The 8,279-nt window shown below is 34.6% G+C and overlaps 1 long non-coding RNA gene across 1 annotated transcript; it reads right to left on the bottom strand.

Annotated features, from left to right (window-relative positions):
- Positions 1 to 743: 743 nt before the first annotated feature.
- Positions 744 to 1,597, bottom strand: LOC132167969 (uncharacterized). The gene is made up of 3 exons (XR_009438735.2): positions 1,460 to 1,597; positions 1,245 to 1,273; positions 744 to 981 (listed from the first exon to the last, which is right to left on the bottom strand). It is a non-coding gene; the product is annotated as an uncharacterized LOC132167969 (long non-coding RNA).
- Between the last annotated feature and the right edge of the window lie 6,682 nt (positions 1,598 to 8,279).

The raw sequence follows: 8,279 nt of genomic DNA, 5'->3' as shown, positions 1-8,279 counted from the left end.
GGTAGCCTTTGTTGACTACTTTCCAAGCGAGACAGCATGCACGTGATCTTCCCCATCTTCTCCGCAAAAGAAATCATGTAAATAAAAGTTGGTTTTGAGTTTGCACGCATGCATTCTTTTTAGAATCAATCAGAAAACTTTCATTCAAAATAATTAATAAGGAGACGTACAGATTGTTTTAATAGGCCTTAAACGTTCTTGGGCGTATAAGGCCTGAACTATCCGTATAGCATCTCCGTCTAAAATGACTTCTTATCTTTTCATATTGTATTACAATCAACATCTCCTATCCCCCATTGAAGCCTTGCTCTGAGGAGATATTAAGTTGACCATATGTTTTGCCAAGCAAATGAGGGTCTATTACTCATAAATAAATATAACATCCTTTGAGTTCGGACGCTCTCCCTTCGTAGAAGCAACACTATATGCTACCTATAACAGCTAATTTTAACTTTTACTTCAAACAAGACTTTGAGCGGAACAAAGCTCTGTTGTACCAAATTTAATATATATATATATACCCCCAAGGAAGAAAGCCTAGGGGGCACATAAATTAAAAGGATACATAGAACATATGGCTGAGCTATACATGCCCCAAGGGAGGGAGCAAGAATATTCGAGCTACACTCAATTTTCCCACACACACCATAGGGATTAACACAATAAGAACTCCAATAAGAACTCCAGCTACTGTGAGAGCATCAAACGAATGGCACGCGTGTATAAACTTATATTCTTACTAGTGTTCCACCCCTTAAGATAAATCATGGAATGTGCATGGACTTGTGAGGTTTGAAATTTATAATATCTTGCTGCAAAAATTCCATAATATGCGAGAATGAAGGGCATTTCCAGGGCTCGCTGCAGCATAATCCAGCAGATCATTAGAGAGAGAGCTGCCTCAATCAAGGCAGCCACTTCACAATTTACAGTATGTGGAATCTGAAGCCTTTCACCCTTAAAACCAACAGCTCCTACAACCTGCAACAATGATCTATCATATTTGACAAGCTCTATCTACATATACTGAAAATGTAGCTATGGCCACCTATGAAATCAATGAATTCTGAGGATGAGTTAAAAATTTAGTGCTCAAAACTTACCGTACACTATGATAAGAAATACAAGTAACTGAATTTTTTTTTCTTGCTGGTAATTGAAAAGGAAAGTGTGACTAAGAGTTAATCCACGAAGGCTTGCAGTGAAGTACGAATTAATACCACGCATGAATAAAGCCATCTAACCTGAAGACAATTGATGCCATACCAAATATCTGTATTTTTTCAAAATGTAAAGGTTAATCCGCATGTGTCCCAAAGCGACGGCCATTTTTTATTTGGAAAAAATATATATATATATATATATATATATATATATATATATATATATATATATATATAGGTGACTTGGACAAGCAGATCATCAATTTAGCCCATCATAAATGATCAATGTGGCTTACCATGTATTTGAATCCAAGGCCGTTGCAGGGTCACAAGTTCCCATAAAACTACCACCAAAGCTGTAAACATCAGGCTTCTAATCAGATGGCTCGTTACGGAGAATTTTGGTGCTATCCACCCAAGCTAATGAAAAGAAATAAAAAGGGTCAGTTTTATATCTGGAATATCCAACGCTTTCTCTAAAGAGAAACAATTACAGGAAAATGATAGGAACAATTTCTAAGTTTGAAGAGAACTTCCAATCCAGACGTTTTAGATGAAAGAAACGAGTTTGCCTTCGAGCGGGGAAGGCCAAAGTCACAAACCTGGATAATCAAATATGTCAAATTTCAATAAAGAAAGCAAATACAAATTATTCCACCCCCAGATCTGCAATGTAATAATAATAAATAAACAATCAAGTTATGTATTTATGAAAGAAGATGATCACTAGAGGAAGGGTTCACCCATCCAGCACAACAGAGAATCTAGGATGCAAAAGTGGATAGAAAGTTTATACAATATGAAAATATTGAAAAGATACTCAACAGATAAAATAAAAAAGAAAGGAGAAAATAGCAATATTCCTGCCTATTAGCAGTCAGTTTACAACCATAAATGATGTAAGTGGTTCATCGAATAAAACCCTGTCAGATAAGTTCAAAGTACAAGTAATATAAACCACCAAAGATAACAAGAACCTTACTACCATGTTACTAATCCAAAGTAATCTGCAAGCCTTCTGATTACTTTCACTATTTTAACATACGATGTTTCTTTCCAATTAAATTACGCTCATGGAGCCATTTGAAGCTGATTGAAAATTAGCCCAAAGAAACAAGCAACTAAGAAAGCACATTTATTTGGAAAAATGAATTTGTCATATGTCTGACACAATGAGTATGAAGAGTTACCTTTATTGTATATGTAGCATCTACCAAAAGACTTGGAGAATTCAGGTCTTGAAGAACAATAGGAGGTCTAAGTTGATGAAGATAAGTCATGGCTGATGTGATGATGATGATGATGGCACCTACTTTTTGCCAACAATTAATCCAAAGATGACCCTTTAAAGAGCTTAAATAGAATATTAACTGCAAAGACATACTGCATCATAAGCCATATTTAAGCAACACGTCTCATCCAAAGTCACTCTAGCATTAGGCATACATTCAAAGCAACAATTAAGTTCAGTGGCACATAAAACTGATTTTCCAGATTGAACTACCAGTTAACACGGAAAAGAATTAGGATATTCCAAATAATTTTTTGCATGGAATCTTGATACGTTGATAAATATTCTGTAACTATAGACAAATTTGGGAGCTGAGTACCACCCCTAAAGAGAACAATATTGGGATCTTGCAAATGTTTCATGATTACAACCTAACAAGCAAAATTGATGCAGTGACAACATTTTTCGATGAACAATATGAGAATTTTGACAACATCTTGAGATATCACAACCTTAGTAGTAATAAAATGGATTTGATGCAGGCACTTAAATCATGACGAAAAGTTAACATGTTTTAGCATGGCGACACCAGTCAAAGAGATGACAAAAAAAATTTGAAACTGTAAATGAACATTTATCACAATCATTGATCTTTGAAATAAAAGGAAAAAAAAATAAAGATGAACCACAAAAATACAACTGACAGAACCACAGATATTGGACCAAAAAAACACAATACCAAAATATAAATGAATACTTATGTAATAAAGGAAAAGAAAATGCTTATTGAACTGCGCCACTTAGCATGATAAAAAAGTTCCAAAAGAACCTAAAAAGCAGTGGTAATCCTTCTTGCATAGTCTCTCAAAATATTTTACATTGATATACGTGAAATATCAATGCATAAATTTAACCAATATTGAAAAACAATCAAATAAACTAACCTGATTTCTTGAGATAATATAACTCAGGTGCAAATCTCTGAATTTTAATAAAATGCACAAATTTATGTGATTAAATATAAAAGGAATATGCTAATGCATCACAACTAAAAACCAAAAGAAAGAGTCAAGGTCCAAAGTTGACTATATATACATTATGAGCACTTGCAAATCCAGGATTTAGTGGCTAATAACTAAGATACAAAACCTTCCTTCCTTAGACAAGGACAGGATATATTAATGTGATTAGCTATGTCAACAGATAGAGCCAAAAAAATCACCAAAACATTTTTACCTGTTCCATGTTTGTCTTACATAAGGGTTTCAGCAAAACCTCATCCAATAATCCCTCATGACAATATCATACAAGTACAGAGCTTGTTGCACACATATGAGAAGATGACCAAAAATCCTTCAAGTACAGTACCATTTTGTAAATATGTTTTACTTCCATTCTACATTAGCAAACAACTGGAAAATTAACTCATTGATTTCTTCTTTTTCATAATACACATCCTGTAGCCATAAATACTTCTCCATCTTTCCCACTTTCTTCAGCAAGTACAATACGCAATAGTTCAACTACTATTTGATACAAACATAATAACCATTTTCAAATCAATATGTTTAAGCGAGCCATGTGTGAGTTTCCGAGACATGGAATGAATCAAATTACTCGTTGAGAACCAACTTGTACTACAGAGATGAATTGCTAAACAGTGTAGGAAAATACTGGGTATAGAACTATATATGAAAGAAGAAAGCATTGAGAACAACAATGCATTAAAGAAAGTCATTTAAAATAAAAACAAGTTGAGTAAACAAATGCAACACCATAGATTATCTGATAATTAAACTAGTGGCATGCATACTGAACAGGGAAACAAAAATGTCTAATGTCTCTGTATATACAAAGGAAAAGAAACTGTTGCATATTTAATAAAACTTGATGTTTAAGACATTGATATAAATAGTTGGCACCACACCAAAATACCAGCCAACAAAACCATCAACAAAAAATACCCAAAATCTGAGTCCAATCAAACCCAAGCATCAATTTATCATGCTTCAAAAACCTATACATTGGAAGTGGGTTTTGCAATTGGGGCCTCCCAACCTCTGTCATGCCCAAGAAGCTTTCCCTTGACCTCGCTCAATCCACCTCACCGCCAATCTTAGGGACACCATCTGCACAGTTGTCCATACCGACCTGAACTTCCCCAACCCAAAAATGCCACCGTCCATCGTCTCCATCTTTGCCACCCTTCCCTCCCACCACCTCAGCAAGCTCATTGGTGACTTCAATTGGTGGACATATATTGGGTGAGGGGTTTGACTTTTGAGGGCTGGCAGGGGCAAAGAGTGTCTTTGGATTATAGTTTATGTTTCTTAGACATGTAAGCCATCATACACCGTTTTGAAATGATTTATGTTGACTCATAAAACCATCTTAAATATTAAAATTTTCCTATTTCAACTAATCAAATTTTCCTATCTCAACCAACCACTTGAAAATGAAAAAAACATTTTAGGTAGAAACATACGGAGCCTAAATTAAATGAAGCTGGCTTATGGCTTGCCTACATTAGATATCTCATGTTCAAGATAACTGCTATTTGTCTTTCTCATGTTCTCCCAAACAACTTTCTTTTTTTTTTTTTTTTGTTTTTTTAAATCAGTGATTGGACCAGCATCTGGCCACCTAATCCCACTCTCGCCCCCACCCCTCCCAGAGAGATAGAGAGAGAGAGAGAGTAGTTGCAATTGTTTGTGCCATCATCTTCTTTTTTCTTTTTTCCTCTCTTGTTTTGTTTTCTTTTCCTTATCTTTTAGTCACTAGATGGGGGGAGGGGGGGAGAAAGAGACAAGTGAAAAGATAAAAACAGAATAAATAAACAACACAAGAAGAAAAAAGTTAGGATAAAGGGAAAAAAGAAATAAGGGATAAAATTAATTTAGGACCAGGATGGTGCAATGAGAACATCAAGATGTCCAAAGGATCAAATACCCACAATTATGAGGCCCAAGCTTGACCACCTTTATTGGTGGCTGTCCTTCATTCCTCTCACCCTCTCCAATCTTCACTTCACGATGTTTAATGGGTTTAAATATCAACTGAATAATTAAAATGAGATTAAAAAAAAATTCATAACCTGGGGCAGAACTATCCCACAGAGAGAGAGAGGTACTTTTTTTCTCAAAGGGGCAGAGCTATCACTAAGTTCTGAGACAGCTAATTGCTATTGTTATATCCTTTATAACAGCAAATCCCTCTTAAACAACTACATATATATTGTTTTAGCCAAAGCAAATCTTTCTAATAACATTTTCAAAGTAATATCTTTATCTCAAGGATGGAAATATATGTCAAAGCTCGTTATTCTTATCTATGCATATCCATTTATCAGTTTACAAGACTGCTGTAGAAGCATTATTATTGTTTTCTTATGTCCCCCCATTATTGTTGTCTTTACAATATTTCCTTTCATTTGCTTCCCCTTTTCCTTCCTCTTACCCTTGTAATGCTATTCTTCGTACACTTGAATGACAACAGTAATATGTGAAAGAAGTACCTTCCATAAAATGGAATGTTAGCCTTAGTTGGTTTCTGATGATAATATGCATACTTTGTACATGTAGTGGTTTTGTTTTCCCCGACCCTGAATTTGTTTTACAAATAAACAGAGGTGCAAATAAGAAAAATGATTATATGTGAGAGATTGTATGAGACAATTGCTGAATGATCCAATAAGCATGAAAACAATCTGATAAATAACGTACCCTGTAAACCTACAACCTACAAACATAACAACACTCGTCTTCCCTTTCTTTGGAGAGAAAGAAGGCTTCCCAGTTCCCAGGATCCAGCATTTTGCAGAGTTCGTCAAAATTTATTTCACAAACACATTCCTTTTTTACCTTTTAGCGCGATGATGATAGCAAAAAAAAAAAAAAAATTGAGAGTACGTACTTGCTGGATGATCTTGCGCTTGTTGGGGCTGGCGGCGAGGTGGTCGAAGTTGACGATGTTTAACCGAAACTTCAAATGGTGTGAGATAGAATTAGAGGGATAGACGGATTTGGCTTCTATGCGGTAGTGAAAACTACCGCATAGATGCTGTAGTTCAAAACGGTACAGTTTTGAACTACAACAGTTTTGGGTAGTGCGCCTGCAATAAAAACGGCACTACAGCATTAATAACTCTTTTGCACGCCTGGAGCTCTTCTGCACGCTTGGAATCACGCCGTTACAAACGGAAAACCATGTTTAAGCTTACCAGTAGTCCTCACAAGAGGCAAACCATGTTTTAGAATCCTCCTTCTTTTTTCATTTTTCATTTTTTTATTTTTCTATTTTTTTTATTTTTTTTAAGAACTTTTAGAATCCTCTTATGTGTGCAAAAAGTTTGATGCTTTCACTGGAACTTTGCCACTTTGGTCTCTGTTAGTTTTTTTTAGGATTTTTCAGAGTCGTCCTATTTTTTATTTTATTTTTTTTATTTTTATTTTTTTTGCAGGTTTCTTCCTCTGGAACTTTGCTCTGTTATTTTCACTCGATCTCTAAGAGGCAACTACTACCTGCATCCATAAAACTTTGGTCTCTGTTTTTGACTATAACAGAAAAAAATGCAATTGCATTTTATCAATGTTTTTTATGGCACAAACTATACACACATAACTCTAAACATAAAATCATCATAATTTTTGTTGTAGAGAAACAGTTGTAATGACATCAAACGTAAAATCATCATAATTTTGCTGGGTAGCTGAAAATAGAGAGTCTAAGCAATGTAAACTCGATGCCATTCTTTTGCTTGTATTCACCTTGAATATGCATATTAAGAAAACAAAAAACACAAGGCCTGGGAGCAGTTTTAGAGCCTTTGGACGAAAAAAAATAACACAAGACATTACCGTTTGCACTGTAACGGCGTGATTCCCGGCTTGGAAAAGAGCTCAGTTTTTTATTAATGCTGTAGTACTGTTTTTATTGCAGGCGCACTACCCAAAAATGTTGTAGTTCAAAACTGTACCATTTTGAACAACAGCATCTATGCGGTAGTTTTCACTACCGCATAGAAGCCAAATCCGGGATAGACGTCCATCGTGGTGGTCAATAATTTGGTGGTCAATATGTTGAACTAGTCAATTTATAGTTTTTGTTCTCTTACTTGGACATAATCTCTCTCGTATGATTAATGTTAGCTTTGAAACTTATGAAAATGTTTGTGCTTATCTTTTCTTATTAGACTTTGGACATTGTGATAGGCTTTACAATTTATGTCGTTTACAAACATGGATTTTTTTTTGGGGGGGGGGGGGGGGGGGGTGAAGGTTCTTGTTTTCTCTATTGTTTTTTTCGGATTCAAAATCTTTATAAAAGAAAACTCATCCTTAATTGTCGTAATATCTTTGAAATAACATTATTTCAAAATGGGCTAAATTCCAACTTTCCTAAATAACCATTTATTTTGATTTTTTTAAAAATATATATATAAACTTAATTCTGTAAAAAACCCGTTAAAGTTTTAGAGACCCATTGGGGCCAATCTTTGAAAACTCTCATTTTGTTGGGCCAAATCTTATTTCTAAGTCTAAAAGGATTTTTCCTAAATGGTTATGAGCCCAGATCCAAACGTTTAGGCCCAATAAGTGTATGTAACATGCTTTCTATATGACATAATAAGCAAAGAAAAAAAAAAAAAAAGAAGCCCCAGCTTCATCGCTTTCTCCTCAATCCAATTCCTAACTAAAGATATAAACATATTCTATTTATATAATTTAAGCAAAACATAGAAGCAAAGTACAAAGTTGCATGTTGATGAGTTACTATGCATTATTATGTGAATACAGTGAATTAAAGGGTACATTACACCTTTTAAACCATATTCATTCAAAGGATTGTAGAAAGTTTTTTCTGGTAAATTTCTACCATTATTTTGT

Source organism: Corylus avellana, chromosome 2 (genome assembly GCF_965113065.1).
Source record: "Corylus avellana chromosome 2, dhCorAvel1.hap1.2, whole genome shotgun sequence".
Classification (NCBI taxonomy): Eukaryota; Viridiplantae; Streptophyta; class Magnoliopsida; order Fagales; family Betulaceae; genus Corylus; species Corylus avellana.
This window is presented reverse-complemented; position numbering and strand designations above follow the sequence as displayed.